The 21,371-nt window shown below is 45.3% G+C and overlaps 1 long non-coding RNA gene across 1 annotated transcript in view; it reads left to right on the top strand.

Annotated features, from left to right (window-relative positions):
• Positions 1 to 18,274, top strand: part of LOC123328303 — a 36,903-nt gene extending 18,629 nt beyond the window's left edge. Inside the window, exon 2 of the long non-coding RNA XR_006543146.2 lies at positions 17,813 to 18,274. This is a non-coding gene — a long non-coding RNA (uncharacterized LOC123328303). The remainder of the gene's footprint in view (positions 1 to 17,812) is intronic.
• The last annotated feature ends 3,097 nt before the right edge of the window (positions 18,275 to 21,371 follow it).

The raw sequence follows: 21,371 nt of genomic DNA, 5'->3' as shown, positions 1-21,371 counted from the left end.
TCCAAATAGGAAAAGAAGTACGTCGAGGCTGTATATTGTCACCCTGCTTATTTAACTCACATGCAGAGTACCTCATGAGAAACGCTGGGCTGGAAGAAGCACCAGCCAGAATCAAGATTGCTGGGAGAAATATCAATAACCTCAGATACGCGGATAACACCACCCTTATGGCAGAAAGTGAAGAGGAACTAAAAAGCCTCTTGATGAAAGTGAAAGAGGAGAGTGAAAAAGTTGGCTTAAAGCTCAACATTCAGAAAACGAAGATCAAGGCATCTGGTCCCATCACTTCATGGGAAATAGATGGGGAAACAGTGGAAACAGTGGCAGACTTTATTTTTTTGTGCTCCAAAATCACTGCAGATGGTGATTGCAGCCATGAAATTAAAAGACGCTTACTCCTTGGAAGGAAAGTTATGACCAACCTAGATAGCATATTAAAAAGCAGAGATATTACTTTGCCAACAAAGGTCCATCTAGTCAAGACTATGGTTTTTCCAGTGGTCATGTATTGATGTGAGAGTTTGACTGTGAAGAAAGCTGAGTGCCAAAGAATTGATGCTTTTGAACTGTGGTGTTGGAGAAGACTCTTGAGAGTCCCTTGGACTGCAAGGAGATCCAACTAGTCCATCCTAAAGGAGATCAGTCCTAGGTGTTCATTGGAAGGACTGATGCTGAAGCTGAAACTCCAATACTTTGGCCACCTTATGCAAAGAGTTGACTCATTGTAAAAGACTCTGATGCTGGGGGGGATTGAGAGCAGGAGGAGAAGGGAACGACAGAGGATGAGATGGCTGGATGGCATCACTGACTCGATGGACGTGGGTTTGGGTGAACTCCGGGAGTTGGTGATGGACAGGGAGGCCTGGCATGCTGCGATTCATGGGGTCGCAAAGAGTTGGACACAACTGAGCAACTGAACTTATATACATACTGTCATATCTATATATGAGGTGGTGTAAGATTAGTAACTCATTTTGGGGTAAAGGCCATTCTTCTATACTGAGATTATGCTTTTATCATTTATTCGGGGTCAAGAAGTCCTGTTCTAAAAAAGGTATGACGAAAGATGGTAGATTTGGAGGTGTGTTTTTGATTAATCTCTTAGGGTAAGCATACTGATTGAAACCACCCACCCTGGCCAGGCACCATGGTAACCATTTGCATGAGTTGTTTTACGACAGGAAGTCCTGCTAAGGAACACGGAACTAATAAGCCACCACCAACCGGAAGAATTCAGGAAAGGTCAAAAAGGGACGCCACATATCCGACCACCTCCCAGAATCCTTCTCTCTGGCATCCATCTTGGCTGAACAAGGCGTGCACCACCAGGAAGGACTCTGAGTCAGAATGATTGGCTAAGGACAACCCGGAAACTAATCCCATCACCATAAAACCCAAGACTGCAAGCCATGTGGCAAAGCTGTTCGCCTGGGTTCCCTTACCCTACTGCTCTCCTCCCGGGTGCCCTTTCCCAATAAAATCTCTTGTTTTGTCAGCAGATATGTCTCCTCGGACAATTCATTTCCGAGTATTAGACAAGAGCCCAGTTTCAGGCCCTGGAAGAGGTCCCGTTTCCTACAACAAATCTGTCATTTGGCAAAATTAAAAGTTGACACCTCTCTAAGTGTCCCCACAGACTTCGTCCTCGGTCCTTGAGTTCAAGACCAGGGTCAGGCTAGTGTTGGACGAAATCTAAGGCACCTTCTCCTCTTTGCCTTTCTCATTTCTATCAGTCTCTTCTTCTCAGTCCTCTCTAACTCTTCGGGGCCCCTCCCGAGCTGAACAGAGCATTGCAGAGTTGGAGAGATCCCTCTTGGGCAAGGGAAGTTTCCATGGTCCAGACCTCCTGCCTCAGGACTGACATGGTGTCTGGTCAGGGTGAGGAATCCCTGCCATAGGGACCTGGTGGTGTGCATATTGGGAGAGCAGTTCTTCTGGACCCCCTCATCTCCCCCTTTTTCTCCATAGCTCCTCCTCCCACAGGAAGTGCTCCTGTCCGCTCTGCACACCTGGTGGGACTGGCCTGGCCTCACTGTGGGGTGACCCTGAGAACTGCTCCCAGTGCTCTTGCCTCAGGAGCGCCCTCGTCAGCCCCGGTGCCTGCTGCTGTTCTCACCACACGCTGTAAACGCACTCCTCAGGAGACCAAGCGGGCTTTATCTTTCTTCTGTGAGAGGGGAGCCATTAGACCTCCTTTGAAACTGGAGTTTATGGAAAGACTAGTTGAGCTCTAGGGAAGTGGACAGACTTCACCCACAAAGCCACAGTTAAATGCTTCTGCTTCACACATAGTAGCAAAGGAAAGTGGAGATACAGCAATTTCTGTTTTTTTAAGCAATGATGATGAGGACAGGTTTATAGTGAGTTGCTTTGGGATGATCTAAAATGTTTGAAAATTTAACCAGATGAGTGCCCAAGGACTGTACCATGGTGGCCTATGCAGACATGTCTTTTGTCAGATGATTCCATTATCAATAGCTGCAATAATACTGCAAAAAAAAAAAAAAAAAGAAAGAAAGAAAGAAACTTTGATGAGCATATACTAGTAAGCATTTATTTAGCGTGAAGTCTGCAGGTAGCTGATTAAGCCTGGGCTCTGTCAACTATGGGCTTCCCAGATGGCTCAGTGGTAAAGAATCTGCCTGTTAATGCAGGAGACACAGTTTGATCCCTGGGTCAGGAAGATCCCCTGAAGAAGGAAATGGCAACCCACTCCAGTATTCTTGCCTGGGAAATCCCATGGATAGAGGAGCCTGGTAGCCAGTGGCTTCGCACAGAGTTGGATATGACTAAAGGACTAAACAACAGCTGTCTACTACTGTGGTCTTTGCTGAGCTTGTGCACCTGTCTGGGGCGGAGACGGATGCTGGCTGGTCCAGGATGGCTTTGACTGAGGTCACTCAGCTCTGCAGCCCTTAATCATTTCCCCACTAGGCTAGTGTAGGTATGTTCTCATGGTGACTGCAGAGAAGCAAGAGGGTGGAAAGGCAAAACGTTTTTTCAAGCCTCAGCTGAGCTTGCATTTCATTTGCCAACATTCCATTAGCTAAATCAAAATACACAACCTGGCTCAGACTCAGAGTGTGTGTGTGTGTTTGTGGGGTGGAGGCAGTATTGCAAAGTTACCTGGTGAAAGATCTGGACACAGGGAGGGGTGAAGGGTTGGGACTCTTAAAGCAGCCAGTCTACCACACTTTTAGGTTTCTCTTAAGAGTGAATCTGAATTTGGAGAAAGTAGAGAAGGGAAGGTAGATGTGTCTTAAAACCAGCACCTTTTCTTCATTTCATTTCCCGACCACACACCTGTGAACCCCAAAAGACACGCCCATGAAACTTGCAAAATGCAATGGATGTGCTTGCAGATAATTATTAATTTGTTGTCACTAAGTCACACCAGGCTTCCCTGTCCTTAACTCTCTCCTAGAGTTTACTCAAACTCATGTTCATTGGGTCAGTAATGCCATCCAACCATCTCATTCTCTGTTGTCCCCTTCTCCTCCTGTCTTCTATCTTTCTCGGCATCAGGGTCTTTTCAAATGAGTCAGCTCTTTGCATCAGGTAGCCGAAGTATTGGAACTTCAGCTTCAGCATCAGTCCTTCTAGTGAATATTCAGGGTTGATTTCCTTTAGGATTGACAGGTTTGATCTCCTTGCAATCAAAGGGACTCTCAAAAGAATTCTCCAGTACCACAGTTCAAAAGCATCAATTCTTGGATGCTCAGTCTTCTTTATGGTCCAACTCTCACATCTACACATGACTACTGGAAAAGCCATAGCTTTGATTATACAGACCTTTGTCACCAGAGTGATGTCTCTGCTTTTTAATACACTGTCTAGGTTTGACATAGCTTTTCTTTCAAGGAGCAAGCATCGTTTAATTTCATGGCTGCAGTTACCATCCACAGTGATTTTGGAGCCCAAGAAAATACAATCAGTCACAGTTTCCACTTTTCCCCCTTCTGTTTGCCAGGAAGTGATGGGTTTGGATGCCATGATCTTAGTTTTTTGAATGTTGAGTTTCAAGCCAGTTTTTTCACTCTCCTTTCACTTTCATCAAGAGGCTCTTTAGTTCCTCTTTGATTTCTGCCATTAGAGTGGTATCATCTGCATATCTGAGGTTGTTGGTCTTTCTTCCAGCAATCTTGATTCCAGCTTGTGAATCATCCAACCTGGCATTTCACGTGATGTACTCTGCATAGAAGTTAAATAAACAGGGTGACAAAATATGTCACCTTTAAGTACTCCTTTCCCAATTTTGAACCAGTCTGTTGTTCCATGTCCAGTTCTAATTGTTGCTTCTTGACATCAGGTTTCTCAGGAGACAGGTAGGGTGGTCTGGTATTCCTATCTCGTTTAAGAATTTTCCAGTTTGCTGTAATCCAATACCTCTCTAGAATCCTTCAAGCTATGGAGAGGGGGATGCAGCCTGGTGTTGCTGTTTGTGTGAAATGAAGGTGTATTTCCCATACCCAGACACACAAAGTTATGAAGTGTTTACAGGCAAATAAATCTGATTCACACAGCACATCTGTCACCCATCTTCCACAGCTGTGTTATTGTAGCAAGACAGTTTTCCTCTCTTGTTTCCACACCACCCTCAGGAGAATCCTTGAGATTTAGTGACAGCATCTGTAAACAGAGACACGGCTGCAGTGGTGGAGGGCACAGGACCTAGTGGGCAGTGGGTGACTTACCTGGAGGTGCTTTGGGTTTGATCTCTGGTTCCGTCACTTCTGTCACTTGCTGACTCAGGGTCTGGGACTCCTTGGTTTGAAGTAAGTGAAGCCAAGCTCCAGCAGGATAAAAATTTTTATTTTCCTTCTATGTTTCCTTTACCTTCTGGACCCCATGTGTACTTGATTGTCTAATAATAATATTTATTTTTCTGGAGTGGGGAGGTAAAGATAACTAAGACCTCACACAGGCAAATGTCTACAACCATGAATAATTCCGAACTGCAGCCAAAGGCTTATGTCTTTCCAACAAGTTGATTTTTCATAATAGTCTAGCAAGGGATGAATCGGTGCAGGTCATTGGAGCTGGTTTCAGAATACTTCAGTGGTGTGTATTGTGGCAGTGATGGGCTCAGAGTGTCTTCCCTGCACATGCATGCCAAGGTTAGCAAGGTGGAGGTGGCACAGGAAGTTGAGAAAAGAAAAAAAAAATATATATATATATATAAGGCAAACCCAGGAATGCTTTTGAACCAATAGAAAGTAAACATAGAGAAACGATGGATAAACATGACCCTATTAAAAAAACAAACATAAAAACCTTCTGTCCAAAAGGCACCATTCACAAAGTTAAAAAAAAAAAAAAAAGATGAAGTCTGAGGGAAATGTCTGCAATGCATGTAAATAACAAAGGATTATTATCTAGAACATATAAACAGCCCACACAAATTTCTTCTTCCAAAAAGATTTTCCTCCACCTAAGAGAAGGAATTCCATCACCTGGAATTCATGGAATTCCAGTTGAGCTATTTCAAATCCTGAAAGATGATGCTGTGAAAGTGCTGCACTCAATATGCCCACAAATTTGGAAAACTCAGCAGTGGCCACAGGACTCGAAAAGGTCAATTTTCCTTCCAATCCCAAAGAAAGGCAATGCCAAAGAATGCTCAAACTACTGTACAATTGCACTCATCTCACACACTAGTAAAGTAATGCTCAAAATTCTCCAAGCCAGGCTTCAGCAATACGTGAACCATGAACTTCCAGATGTTCAAGCTGGTTTTAGAAAAGGCAGAGGAACCAGAGGTCAAATTGCCAACATCCGCTGGATCATGGGAAAAGCAAGAAAGTTCCAGAAAAACATCTATTTCTGCTTTATTGACTATGCCAAAGCCTTTGACTGTGTGGATCACAATCAACTGTGGAAAATTCTTCAAGAGTTGGAAAGACCAGACCACCTGACTTGCCTCTTGAGAAACCTATATGCAGGTCAGGAAGCAACAGTTAGAACTAGACATGGAACAACAGACTGGTTCCAAATAGGAAAAGGTGTACGTCAAGGCTGCATATTGTCACCCTGCTTATTTAACTTCTATGCAGAGTATATCATGAGAAACGCTGGGCTGGAAGAAACACAAGCTGGAATCAAGATTGCCGGGAGAAATATCAATAACCTCAGATATGCAGATGACACCACCCTTATGGCAGAAAGTGAAGAGGAACTAAAAAGCCTCTTGAAAGTGAAAGAGGAGAGTGAAAAAGTTGGCTAGAAGTTCAACATTCAGAAAATGAAGATCATGGCATCTGGTCCCATCACTTCATGGGAAATAGATGGGGAAACCATGGAAACAGTGTCAGACTTTATTTTTCTGGGCTCCAAAATCACTGCAGATGGTGACTGAAGCCATGAAATTAAAGGACGCTTACTCCTTGGAAGGAAAGTTATGTCCAATATAGATGGCATATTCAAAAGCAGAGACATTACTTTGCCAACAAAGGTCCGTCTAGTCAAGGCTATGGTTTTTCCAGTGGTCATGTATGGATGTGAGAGTTGGACTGTGAAGAAGGCTGAGTGCTGAAGAATTGATGCTTTTGAACTGTGGTGTTGGAGAAGACTCTTGAGAGTCCCTTGAACTGCAAGGAGATCCAACCAGTCCATTCTGAAGGAGATCAGCCCTGGGATTTCTTTGGAAGGAATGATACTAAAGCTGAAACTCCAGTAGTTTGGCCTCCTCATGGGAAGAGTTGACTCATTGGAAAAGACTCTGATGCTGGGAGGGATTGGGGGCAGGAGGAGAAGGGGATGACAGAGGATGAGATGGCTGGATGGCATCACTGACTCAATGGACGTGAGTCTTAGTGAACTCCGGGAGCTGGTGATGGACAGGAAGGCCTGACATGCTGCGATTCATGGGGTCGAAAAGAGTCGGACAGGACTGAGCGACTGAACTGAACTGAAGAGAAGGAAAATGAAAAAATATGATCAAGCAATGGCACCCCACTCCAGTACTCTTGCCTGGAAAATCCCATGGATGGAGGAGCCTGGTAGGCTGCAGTCCATGGGGTCGCGAAGAGTCAGACACGACTGAGTGACTTCACTTTCATTTTTCAGTTTCATGCATTGGAGAAGGAAATGACAACCCACTCCAGTGTTCTTGCCTGGAGAATCCCAGGGACGGGGGAGCCTGGTGGGCTGCCGTCTATGGGGTTGCACAGAATCGGACAAGACTGAAGTGATTTAGCAGCAGCAGCAGCAGCAAGAGAAGGAAAATGAAAAAATATGATCAAGCAGTTTATATAAAAGAAAGTACAAATAAACTGAAGAAAATATGCTCAGTCTCTCTAATAATTAGGGAAATTTTTGAACAATCATATACTATAACTATCAGATTGGCAATAATTAAAATATTTGATTCTGTTCAGGCTTGGCAAGGGCGTGGAGCAGCAGGTATACTCACACGATTCTAGTGGAAATAAAATTAGCACAACACTTTGGAAAGCAAACTATTAATAATAGTACAATCCTAAAGAAAGGCAATAGCAAAGAATGTTCAAACTACCACACAGTTGTACTCATTTCACACACTAGCAAAGTAATGCTCAAAATTCTCCAAGCCAGGCTTCAACAGTACGTGAACCAAGAACTTCCAGATGTTCAAGCTGGTTTTAGAAAAGGCAGAGTAACCAGAGGTCAAATCGCCAACATCTGTTGGATCATAGAAAAAGCGAGAGAATTCGAGAAAAACATCTACTTCTGCCTCATCGAATATGCTGAAGCCTTTCACTGTGTGGATTACAACGAACTGGAAGATTCTTAAAGAGATTGGAATACCACACCACCTTACTTGCCTCCTGAGAAACCTGTATGCAAGTCAAGAAACAACAGTTAGAACCAGATATGGAGCGATGAACTGGTTCCAAATTGGGAAAGGAGTACGTCTAGGTTGTATATTGTCACCCTGCTTATTTAACTTATATGCAGAGTACATCATGAGAAATGCTGGACTAGATGAAGCACAAGCCAGAATCAAGACTGCCGGGAGAAATATCAATAACCTCAGATATGCAGGTGACAGCACCCTTATGACAGAAAGTGAAGAAGAACTAAAGAGCCTCTTGATGAAAGTGAAAGAGGAGAGTGAAAAAGTTGGCTTAAAGCTCAACATTCAGAAAACGAAGATCATGGCATCTGGTCCCATCACTTCATGGCAAATAGATGGGGAAACAATGGAAACAGTGACAGACTTTGTTTTCTTGGGCTCCAAAATCACTGCAGATGGTGACTGCAGCCATAAAATTAAAAGATGCTTGCTCCTTGTAAGAAAAGCTACGACCAACCTAGACAGTGTATTAAAAAGCAGAGACATTACTTTGCCAACAAAGGTCTGTATAGTCTAAGCTATGGTTTTTTAAAGTAGTCATGTATTGATGTGAGAGTTGTACCATAAAGAGAGCTGAGTGCCAAAGAATTGATGCTTTTGAACTGTGGTGTTGGAGAACTCTTGAGAGTCCCTTGGACTGCAAGGAGATCCAACCAGTCCATCCTAAAGGAAATCAGTCCTGAATATTCATTGGGAGGACTGATGCTGAAGCTGGAGCTCCAATACTTTGGCCACCTGATGTGAAGAGCTGACTTCTTAGCAAGTCCAGGGAGATGGTGAAGGACAGGGAAGCCTGGGGTGCTGCAGTTCGTGGGGTTGCAAAGACTTGGACACTACTGAGTGACTGAACAACAGCAAGAAATTTTTTTTTTTAATCACATATCATCTTACTCAGAAGTGAAAATTTCTCAGTAACTCTCCTCAAGCAACACTTATCCTTATGCACAAAGAGGCATTCCTAAGTTAAAAGCATTCAGTGCTTTTAACAATGAAAATCTGGAAACAATCTAGATGTGCAACAAAAAAGAATTACTAAATATACCTTAGAATACCATGTAGCTCTGAAAGAAATATTGAATGGGTAGATATTCAAGACATAGTGTTGAGCAAAATAAGCAAATTAGAATACCTGAAAATATACTATTTATGAAAATAGAAAACAAAAATAGACGATATAGTATCTATGAGTGCATTTAAGTACATAACAGAGAAAACTGGAAGGAAACACACAATAACAGTTATTTAACCCTATTAAATTCTCTGGCGGGAGGAAACCAGGGGTAATTTTATTTTTACAAGGAGAATTAGTCCACATTACTTGAGCATTTAAAAACCAATTACAAATATACTGAAATCAATTATAAAATTGGGAATTATAAATTATCAATTGGGAAGAGATCGATACAAGGATATGAGAAAGTCTCAGCCTGAAGGCATTGCTGAGCTTTGTGTAAGGGAGGGATATCTTTGTGGTCTTGTCAGGAGTGCTCTGCAAAGGAACAGGTCTTGAGATATGGGGCTGGGGAGCCCCTGAGAACCAGCGCACACACGAGTAGCCCCAGCAGGGCAAGAAGGAACAGGTTGCGGAGGGGGCTGCCTTGAGCAGGATGTGTTTGGAGAACACACAATATCCCTTTCAAAAATGACTGTTTAATTTTTCTGATTGCTAAGTATTCCATGCTCATTATCCCCAAATCCAGCTGATACAGAAAAACATTCAGTTCAGTTCAGTCGCTCAGTCGTGTCCAACCCTTTGCGACCCCATGAACCGCAGCATGCCAGGCCTCCCTGCCCATCACCAACTCCCAGAGTCCACCCAAACCATGTCCATTAAGTCGGTGATGCCATCCAACAGTCTCATCCTCTGTCGTCCCCTTCTCCTCCTTCAGTCTTTCCCAGCATCAGGGTCTTTTCAAATGAGCCAGCTCTTCACATCAGGGAGCCAAAGTATTGGAGTTTCAGCTTCAATATCAGTCCTTCCAATGAACACCCAGGACTGATCTCCTTTAAGATGGACTGGTTGGATCTTCTTGCAGTTCAAGGGACTCTCAAGAGTCTTCTCCAACACCACAATTCGAAAGCATCAATTCTTCAGCGCTCAGCTTTCTTTATAGTTCAACTCTCACATCCATACGTGACCAATGGAAAAACCAAAGAATAAATAAATATTACCAGCTATTTCACCTTCCAGAGATAAGCACCAGAAATATGTAGGTGTGCCCATTTCTCTTGACTGCTCCTAGGTTCCCATGCACAGACAGTGCCCGTCAGCCGATACCTCTCACCCTCTGCAGCCCTAGAAACTCACCCCAGGCTCACCCAGGCTAAGTGTGTCTTTGTCCACATCCCTGATTAGGCTCCATTGATGAAGGGCTTACCTGAATATTCACAGGCCTAGTGAGGAAAGTGAAATGGTACAAATATGTTCTTTGGCCATCTGATGTGAAGAGCTGACTCATTAGAAAAGATCCTGAGGCTGGGAAAGATTGAAGGGAAGAGGTGAAGAGGGCCACAGAGGATGAGATGGTTGGATGGCATCACTGACTCAGTGGACATGAGTTTGAGCAGGCTGTGGGAGATGGTGAAGGACAGGGAAGCCTGGCATGCTTCAGTCTATGGGGTCGCAAAGAGTTGAACATGCTGAGCTACTGAACAACAACAACCTTCTAGATTAGGATAAATGTTAGTTTTGTTTTTTTTTTAAGTAGAAGAAATATCTATTCCTCAAAACTATAGTTTACCCCCCATTCCAATGTCCAGCTCATATTGCCAGTCAGCAAGAGACTACGCAAAAAATCCCCTGTTGGCACTGTTTCCCCGGAGGGTAAGAGTCCAGGCCGGGCTCCTTACCCTCAAAATCATCCCTAAAGTCCTGGACCAATAGAGCAAAGGCAGCTGAGTTTGAAATGCTTGGATGGGAAAGCACTTTTCTTCATTCGCATTGATAATTCCTATGCCTTTTTTTTTTGGCCAGATGCTTGTCAACAAGAGATAAATGTGTGCAATAGCTTAGGAGGAGGATGGGAGGACCTGGAATGTTCAGAGGCAGGCACTGGGGCTGCCCAAGTAGCCTCCACTTACGGCAGGTGCCTCTCCCTCCTCTTCAGAAAAACAGAGGGCCACCCAAATGGTCACAACTCTGAGTCAGTGTGTGCAGATAGAGCTGCATTTCTGAGGACCTATAGGATGGGGAAACGCAGTAAGGAGCTGGCTGTAATTAACACCAGGTGGTCATTATGGATTCTTTTTTTAGAGTCTAAATCAGCACAAGTGGATAACACAGTGTCTTTTGCAAGCAACCTTGTGTCCATGGTGCTCTCCATCCAACACAACCACAGTGACAGGTCTGATGACATGCGAAGGATGGTGCCAGATTCTGGGATGCCAAGATCACTGAGACACCATCCTTGACATCAAAGATCTGTCAGACAGATGTGAAACAGACTCTACTGCAGAGGAAATGACATAAGTAAATGATAACTACCCACACACAAAGAGAAAAAATCAAGCAAAAAGGCTCCCAGGGAGCCTACCACTTTGTGAAATGCTCTCCCAGGCATATACGGACTTAGAGTTCCCGGAGGAGTACCATGAGCAGCCCAGAGTTCTTGCTCTCAGCCACCCAGGCTCTTACATGTGCAAGGTGTGTTCCCTGCTTCCACAACATGAGCCAGCCTTTCAGCTTTGTTCCACTTCTCTCCTCTGAATGAAGTTTCGAGCCCCACCTATTTTATTCTTTCTCTTCATCCTGACTGATCTCAGGCACCCAAAGACCATTCTTAGGTGTTGGGTCAAGCTGTAGTGTCTGTAGATCAAGTTGGATCGCTTGTTGGATGAAGATGTGGGTAAGATTTAGCATTTGAGGGCAGAGAATATCTCCCTCTTCCCGGATGAAAAGAATGTGCAAATGGAGCCCGTCTGCTGTGATGACATCACATTTAGGCAACTCCACATTTAGCTCCTTGGCAAGTAGGGGTAGCCCAGGCTGGATGCCCTGGAACTCTTCAGTCAGTCCTTGCCCCCTCCTTCAAGTGACTGCGCTTGGAGTCACCACCTCCTAGGCTCTCTCTTCCCCACATTTCCCAACTCATGCCTTTACTTGAGTCTGTTTTTAGGTCTGGGTTGTGCTGGACCATTTGTAGCCTTTAGAGCCTCCTCAGAAACGGAGTCTCTGGGACTCAGGTTATGATGCTGCTCTGCCTCCAGACCTTGGAACTGCAGCCCTAGATTGAGTGACATGTAATGATTAAAATGACCCTCTCCATGTCCCTAGACATGCCTGGCACCAGAACCTGCGTTTCAGTCCTGCTTGAAGCTCTCTGAAAACCCACAAATGCTCTTCCTTTCACTGTGAATAATTCCTGATTTCGTGGTTGTCCTCACGAGAACTCAGCTTCCATTGGCTGATGTGTCATAGATTCCAGTTTTAGTTATTTTTTTAAAACTTTTTTCCCCAGAATTTGAGAAGATTTTCTGGGGGATCCTCCCCAGAGTCCTCTGAAAATATTAGCTCCTTGGCCCCTTTTCCTCATTAGGCCTAGTCTGGGCTGTCTGAGGCAGGGACTCCAAGGAGACGTTTTGGAATTACCTCTAATCCTCTGACTTCAGAAGGATCCAGCAAGCAATTTCACAAAGCCCCCAGGGAAGCTGTAGCTCTTGATTAAAGAAAGGTGCCCTCAGGAGAGGAAAGAGCTCCCAGAACCCCCAAGCTGAGGCCCCTCCTTTTGATGCCCCTTTCCCCACCCCTACTTACCCTTCACCCCCCACCACCCCTTCACCCCACTGGAGAGAGCAAGGGGTCTCTGGCCCCTCAATTCTGAGGTTCCATCTACAACCCATGTCCCACCACATGCTCTGGGTCATTGAATTTTAGAGCCCCATGGAAACCCTGAACTTGTAAAGCACTGTTGGCAGTCAGTATCCGTTTTACTTTCTTGGGGTTACAACCATCACATTTTCTTTCGGGAATTATCCTTTCCTTGCAGCGTGTGGCTTAGAAGACGTGTCAATCCATGCACCCTCATTTACCTTCGCCAAGCGGGGATGGACTTGTGATTGGGGGAGGCCAGTTAGACGTGAATATCAGTCTGAGTGAAACAAGGATGGGGAGGCTGTTTGAGCTCCAGCGTTTGAGAGGCCCCCACTACCCACTTCCTCCACCCTACAGATGAGGGATTCAGCCCTTCCAGTGGGACTCTGCAGCTGTCCTGCTTCCTATCCTCTTCCAAACCTTGTTCTCCAGTCTGCCCTTCAATTCTGAGAGCTATTACATATCCCTGTAATAGATTTCCTTTTGTGCCTCAGTTTGCTGAAGTCAATTTTTGTTGCCTGCAGCCAAATCATCTTGACAGAGGATTTTTCAGGATCCTCTGATCCCTGCCCCTTTCAGTTCATGAGGAAACTGAGGGCCAGAGTGGGTCTTGTCAGGAGGAAGCAGAGCAAGACAGAGAGCTCAGGTTCCCTCAAGCCCCGTGTGGGCTCCCTCTGCTCCACTGGGCTGTCTGTGCCTCTTTGGTGATCAAGGTCACAGCGCTGCCCCTCTATGACTGGGTGATGGTGACCCCGAGGCTTTGAAAGCTTGCCTCCTTCCATCTCAAGTGCCCAGAGCTAAGAAAACCCTCCAGTGTTTCTGACACAGCCTATCACTTCCTTCTGCTCTCCTGAGTAACTGAGCGCCTACTAAGCAAATAGCTCTGTACCAGCCTCTGTGGGGAAGTTGGGGAGCTGTGCTGAGGGGAAATGCAATCCCAGCTGCAGAGACCCTGGGCCAACTCGTGGCCATCTGCCTCTGTCCAAGGGCATCTCCTGTGGAGATCTAGCTCCGTGAGGGTTGGAGGGTCAGTGCCTTCAGGGTGATTATGACACCCCCCTGGCCTCGCCTCCACAGGGCCATTGCTCATTCCCTGCCTCTCCATCCCCACAGCCACTCTTTGAACACAGGCTGCTGTCATCTCTTGCCTGGGCATGTTTCAGCGCCTTCCACTGCGCCTCCTGGCCTCCTGCTCTCACTTACTCCTCCCTCTGGTTTTGGGAAATACTTCTGAGGACAGGTCTTATCACACCGCCCTTTCTAACGCTCCAAGCTTTCCAGCCTCAGTAGCTCTCATGCCTGGGAAGGAAGTACAAGTTAGAAAGCCAGTCAGAGCCTTCCCAACCCCTTCTATCTGAGATGGCCTTAGTTTTTACTCAATGATGCTACGCTCGCGTACACACACACACTTGGCACACACATCCAGCTGTGCTTCCCCCCTTCCCTGAGCATGTTGTGCCCTTTCTCCTCCGTAGGAGGTGCCTTTGTGTCTCAGCAGCTGAGTTCCCACTCCCTGCTTGAAGAATCCTCTTCGCCCCCCTCCTCTCCCCAGATCGGTGGTCCCCCTGCCCCCACAGCTGTGTGCTCAGGCAGGTGTGCTGTGTTCCCATCCCTCTCCACAGGAGCTTCAGTCCTGGCGCATGGTGGACTCCCCTCGCTGCTGTGCGTGCCTTCAAGGCAGGAGCTGTGTCTCATCCTAGCGCTGGACCCCTGCCACCTACTGTGCTGCTTATTAAGAATGTGCTAAATTCCTCCATTCAACAAATGTTTGTAGAGTATAGAACAGTTAGCGTAGCGGCCTAGATTGCGTACCAGTTCTGACCATCCTCTTCTCATAAAAATAGATGTTTCTCATTTTCTACCAAGAAGCTCAATTCTCTATGCGCCAACTTCCATTCACCCTGTAGATCCCATTCACATGCCCTCTCCCAGCTTAATCAGATCATAACACTTTGTCATACTGATTCCTATGCTATAAAGAGACAAATCATTATAGATACCTTATAGCCACTGGGATGTCTTCTTAACCCCTTTTCTTCTGTCCTCCACCTTCATCTCAGGGGTAACTCTTTTCTTGAATTTGATATTTATGTATTTTATATGGATTTATCCTATATATGAGCAGTCCATTTAACTAGAACCTTGAAGATGCTGATGATTCAGCAAATAAAATGTGGGCATTTATAACTGGGCAAGAAATTCCCATATGAGAGTACATTGACTTCCAGACTAAAAGGGCATGACAGTGAGTGAGTCCATGGTTGAGAGGTCTCTCACCCAGTGTTTCTTCACTGCACGAAAGCTGTTGAAACCTGGAGCTGCAAGCCTGGGGAAGAGTCCCCTCTCCCCGCCACACAACCTGGATCTCAGCCTAGCCCTCCACCCATGGGCCTAGACCAGCCTTTGGAGACTCATCTAGCTCATTATGTATCCTTCACCCACAGCAGCAGATTACATTTGCATATTTACAAATTTTATGTAAATTGTTGTTCAGTCATGTCCAATTCTTTCCAACCCCATGGACTGCAACACGCCAGGCTTCCCTGTCCTTCACTATCTCCCGGATTTTGCTTAAGCTCATGTCCATTGAGTTGGTGATGCCATCCAACCACCTCATCCTCTGTCACCCTCTTCTTCTCTTGCCCTCAATCTTTCCCAGCATCAGAGTCTTTTCCAATGAGTTGGCTCTTTGCATCAGGTGACCAAAGTATTGGAGCTTTGCATCATTCGGCAAATTGTTTTAGTTTAGTTTTTTTTTTTTTTCCACTCAGCTTGGTGTTTTGAAGGTTTATAGCCAAAATCTCAAAAATGTATTCCACTATATGCATATAGCAAAATCTTCTTTTCCTGGTGAAAAATTGCCCAGTTTAAGAATTCTGACCAACAGGCTACAGCAAACATACTCACACACATCTCTTTGTTAATATGTGTGTTTCATTTCTCACTTCAGGATTTCTGATAATCTGATGAGTATGTGAACTGGTATCTCCTTGTGGTTACAATTTGTACTGTTTTATTACTAGAAGAAGGTGCACCATGGAGGCAGGGCTCGGCAAACTTTTTCTTTCTTTTTTTTTTTTCCAGCAAACTTTTTCTATGAAGGGCTAGAGAGTAAATATTTCAGACGAATCATCCTCTATTTCCTATGTGACCCTGCCCTAGATTTCCAGACGCTCATTCAAAAGTTATCAAGCCTCTTTTTTAAAAAATGTATTCCAACTGAAGTATAGTTGATTTACAGTGTTGTGTTAATTTATGTTGTACAGCAAATTGATTCAGTTACACACACACACACACTCACACACACACACACACACAAAAGCTTTCCTGGTGGCTCATGGGTAAAAGAATCCACCTGCAATGCAGGAGACCCAGGTTCAATCCCTGGGTGGGGAAGATCCCCTGGAGGAGGGCATGGCAACCCACTGCAGTATTCTTGCCTGGAGAATCCCCATGAACAGAGGAGCCTGGCAGGTTACAGTCCACGGGGTCGCAAAGAGTCAGACACTAAGCGACAAAGCACAGCACAGTCAAAAAAATAAGCAAGATCTGAACAAGCAATATATAGAAGATAATGTGCAAGTAGCTGATAAATACACAAACAATTCAGTCTCTCAAGTCACCGGAGAGCTAGTGATCAAATTCCCTCCTGACACAGCCTAGGAGGTCTTCAGGTACCTCTCCCAAGAGGGCAGGAGCCAGCCATACAAATGAGACGAGTGATGAGAGCACCTTGGGGCAGCTCTGCTCACTCAGAACGAGGGGCAATCCCTGTCCTTTATTTATACAGAGAGTATCCAAGACCTCCTTGGAGCCTTCAGATACGGGTTACAAATGTATCCTCTGCCATTTAGCAAGCAAGGGAGACCAGATCACATTTGATGATATCACTGAAAAGATTCAGAGAAAATTTCCAGCCCATCCTTCCTGAAGGTTAAATTCTTTCTTTGAGAAAGGAGAATTGGACCATGGGATCACAGAGCAGAGGCAGAGACTTCCAGAGGCCTTTCTGCTTGGTCAGCTGTAATATGCTTCCTCTGAACTGAACTGAACTGAACATTGCTGATCGCAAACATTTTAAATGACTCAAGCTTAAGGAGAGTTTACCATTAGAAAAGTGTCCCATTGCCCTGAAGTGTGATCAGCAGGGAAGCTAATAGCTGCAGTGTTTGCAAAACACTCCATCCTCCCTGCATTCAGAGGGCAACCTGGGAAAACACTGAAAACAGATGGTTCGTGATCGGGGTTTAACAAGCATACCTGGGAGGAACTGAACTTCTGCCTGATCCTGCTGCTGCTGCTAAGTCGCTTCAGTCGTGTCCAACTCTGTGCGACCCCATAGACAGCAGCCCACCAGGCCCCACCGTCCCTGGGATTCTCCAGGCAAGAACACTGGAGTGGGTTGCCATTTCCTCCTCCAATGCATGAAAGTGAAAAGTGAAAGTGAAGTCGCCCAGTCATGTCCGACTCCCAGCAACCCCATGGACTGCAGCCTACCAGGCCTCTCCATCCATGGGATTTTCCAGGCAAGAGTACTGGAGTGGGGTGCCATTGCCGTCTCTGGAACTTCTGCCTACCAGCAGCTAAAGTAGGAAGCCTGTGCTTGCCCCCTGGGCAGCTGCGAGGTCCTGATCATGTTCGTGCTGAAGTCAGGGAAGGACCCCAAGGAACAACAAGTTAAAATGTGGGCCTGTGTCTTGGTTAAGACAATGTTAGTCCTGTTCTGACCCATCCAGGACACTTTGAAGGCATCCTTGCCTCATATGTCAAACAGCTCTTAGTTGGGGCTACACCCCATTCAGGCACACGAGATTTAAACACAGGTCACCTCTAATCCACTAAGGAACCCCAAGCCATATCCCACTTCAGAAGTCACCACTGTAAGATGACTCGTCTTGTTCACCTTCACCCCATCCCGTTGCTGCAAACCAGGTAAGGGAACAAACTGCCTACAAAGCATAAATCTGCTGACACCACAGCCAAGGCCTTGGGGAGATTTGTGACGGGCCCAGGACTCCAGTTCTCCGTGTCAGCCCTTAATTAGCTACTTCAGTCAAAATGTCCCCACTACAGAACATCTTCTACATGATATGAACTCAGTTCTTTGAGAAAGGGTGATGGAAGGATATGTTTTAACCGTGACAACTATTTCTCATTAACTTTCTCAGGAACTGTTTTCTTAAAGCCCATATGACCCAAGACAACCTCAGCTCTCATCAGAACATAGGAATAAAGGTAGCCAAGTGATGGTACTAACTCAGGCTCTTATTCACTCCTGACCTGCTCCAAATGAGTGTCCTACAAACAGTGCCGGCATCCGCAGAGGCTCGCTCATGCTCCCAAAAAAGCCCTCTGCCGCTGCTGGTGCAACTGCCCCCACTCTGCCGTGGGCCCACCCCTCACCCCGCACACATCCTCCTTGGACCCTGGGACCCCGGGGCATTAGTGGTCCCCTGCTACCACCAGGGGTACACACTCCAGTACCTCCAACCAGGACGCAGCAGCGCTGCTTCCTCTCCGGAGCTGCTGAGGCGGCCGTCCCGACTGTGTGTCTCACTTCACTACCTGCACTGAAGTATCTCCCATGGTCCCCCCATGTCTCACTGAGTCTTCAATAAAATCACCTCGTTTTTAAAAGTTTTCCTGCAGTAGAGTTGATCTACAGTGTTGTGTTAATTTCTGCTATACAGCAAAATGATTTAATTATGCATATATATATACACATATATTCTTCTTTGATAGTCTTTTCCATTATGGTTTATCACAGGATACTAAATACAGTTCCCCGTGCTTACAGAAGGACCTTGTTGTTTATCCATTCTCTGTATCATAGTTTGCATCTGCCAATCCCAGACTCCCAGTCCTTCCCTCCCTGACCCTCCCCTCTCCTTTGGCAACCACAAATCTACTCTCTATGTCTGTCTGTTTCACAGATAAGTCCACTTGTGTTTTATTTTCGAGTCCACATATGAGTGGTAGCATATGGCATTTGTCTTTCTCTTTCTGACTTCACTTAGTATGAAGATCTCTAGGTCTATCCTAGAGATAGACCTAGAGATAGACCATGTTGCTGTAAATGGCATGGCTTTATTTCATTCTTTTTTATGGCTGTGTAATATTCCATTACTGGTAAATATGTACCACGTTTTCTTTATCCACTCATCTGTCGATGGACATTTAGGCTGCTTCCATATCTTGGCTGCTGTGGATAGCGCTGCTATAAACCTAGGAGTGCACGTATCTTTTCTAGTTATGCTTTTGTCTAGGTGTGTGCCCAGGGGTGGAACTGCTGGGTGATAGGGTAGCTCTATTTTTAGTTCTTTTAAGGAACCTCCACACTGTTCTCCATAGTAAGTGCACCAACTTACATCCCCATCAACAGTGTAGGGGGGTTCCCTTTTCTCGACACCATCTCCAGAGCATTTATTGTTTGTAGACTTTTTGGTGATGGCCATTCTAACCAGTGTGAAGTGGTACCTCACTGTAGTTTTGATTTGCATTTCTCTAAAATTAGTGATGATAAGCATCTTTTCATGTGCCTATTGGCCATCTGTATGTCTTTTTTTGGAGAAATATCTATCTAGGTCGTCTGCCCATTTTTAAATTGTGTTGTTTGTTAAATTTTGTTATTGAGTTGTATGAGCTGTTTATTTTGAAAATTAAGCCCTGATGGTTGCATCATTTGCAAATATAAAATCAACTCTTATAGCTTCTATCTAGATCCTTTTCCTTGGTAAAGGCTCAGATGTGGCTGACACCATAGAGTCAAGACATCACACACAGTAAGGACAGAATTGAAAGTTTCTGAAAAGGGCAGTGACAAGATCAGATCTGAGTTTTAGAAAAATAGTCCTATTACCAGGATGGACAGAATATGATAGAGACAAGTGACTCAGAGCAGGAGACCCAGTTAGGAAGTTAAGTTGATAGACTAGACCAGTGGTTTTCAATTAATACATTGAATGAATGAATGATGGAGGCAAGGGGTGAGGCCACTGGGAACCAGCCCTCACCCTGGTCCAGGTAAAGCAGTTTTCTGTTTATGAACTGGATTTTCGTATAGACGTTGAGGAAAGTATGCTGTGATTTTAAAATGGAAGTCTGAAAACCAGGTTTGGGGCAGGAAGTGATGAGAGCCTGAATTAAGGCAGCATCCAAGAGAGGAAAGAAGTAAAGGGCTGTTTAGGTGGGATTTCCACGAGCACAGAAAGGGGAACGATGGGATGTGAATATGGCTTTTGCTTTTATTTGGTTTTGCTTTGCTTTCAAGAGCAGAACAACACAAATAAAAAATGCTTACTTAACAAGGCCTACCAAATCTGTCTCAAAAATATCTGATAATAAGTTTTTTAATTAATATTTTAATCAGATTGATGTTTTAACATTATTTTAAGGGCCCCATTCCTGGGTACATTAAATGTTTCCCTGAAAACGTGTGGTTTAATTTGCTTGGTCATCTCACACACTCCTCATGACGTGGTAGCTAGCTCCTAACTGAATGACTAGTCTCCACCTGAAATATAATAGGTTTCTAATCAGTCTCGATCGCAGGTGGCCTCGGCCTGCAGCGACTTGAAACAGGGCTTCAGTTCCCGGCCAGGACTGAAATCAAGCTGTGGCGGTGAAAGCGCTGAATCCTATCCACTAGACCAGGGACAGGACCCTGGCCTGTATGGCTTTGTAGAAAATGAATTTTCACAAAGGGATAGAAAGTAGTGAAACACATAAAGTGTTTTTTAGGGGAAAAAAAGAGTTCGTGTGAATAGACGCATACAGGCAGGCTCTGGGAAAGAGCAGCACCCTCGTGGTAGTTTGACTCACTTACATGGGGCATTTCTTTCACATTTCCTCTGGCCATCTTGCTTTGCCTGACTCTGAGTCTATATTTGGTTTAAATCAGGGTCCTCCCATGTATGTGCATGCATTTCTTAGCCAAGATGGGTTCTAGCGAAGAGGCCTATGACTGATATCACCTACTATAGGGTGGCACCCCCTCTCTCTTTGACCCCCAAGGGGCTTTTCTGTGCTGGGGTAGTCAGGAAGGTCTCCTTGACCTCAAGAATGAGAAATATGTGGTCTCTCTCTCTTATCTAGGCAGGACTCAGCTCCTCCTTGTTCCTGCCATTATCTTGATCTTGGAGTATCTGTCCACATGGGGACAGACTCCAGCTGCTCAGTCTGAGGTCCATCTAATCTCCTGCCACTGCTGCTAAGTCACTTCAGTCGTGTCCGACTCTGTGCGACCCCACAGACGGCAGCCCACCAGGCTCCCCCATCCCTGGGATTCTCCAGGCAAGAACACTGGAGTGGGTTGCCATTTCCTTCTTCAAGGCATAAAAGTGAAAAGTGAAAGTGAAGTCGCTCAGTCGTGTCCGACTCTTCGCGACCCCATGGACTGCAGCCTACCAGGCTCCTCCATCCATGGGATTTTCCAGGCAAGGGTACTGGAGTGGGGTGCCATCGCCTTCTCTGAATCTCCTGCCACAGTCTCAATTAAAAGTTTAAGAGAGGTACCCCTGGCCCATGCAGAATTTGTCTTCTAAATCATCAGAGAAAGTTAATCCCAACCAGACCTTCTTTTGGGACATTTAATTTATGAGAGAGCCATATGGCTCCACGCACTAATGGTAAAGGATGAGGGATATCCCAGCTTCATCAGCTCGCTTTGGCTTGGCTCATCTCTCTCAGAGCCCTGAGGGATGGACAGTACAGCAAAAACCTTCCCCA

The sequence above is a fragment of the Bubalus bubalis genome, chromosome 11 (genome assembly GCF_019923935.1).
Source record: "Bubalus bubalis isolate 160015118507 breed Murrah chromosome 11, NDDB_SH_1, whole genome shotgun sequence".
Lineage (NCBI taxonomy): Eukaryota > Metazoa > Chordata > Mammalia > Artiodactyla > Bovidae > Bubalus > Bubalus bubalis.
This window is presented reverse-complemented; position numbering and strand designations above follow the sequence as displayed.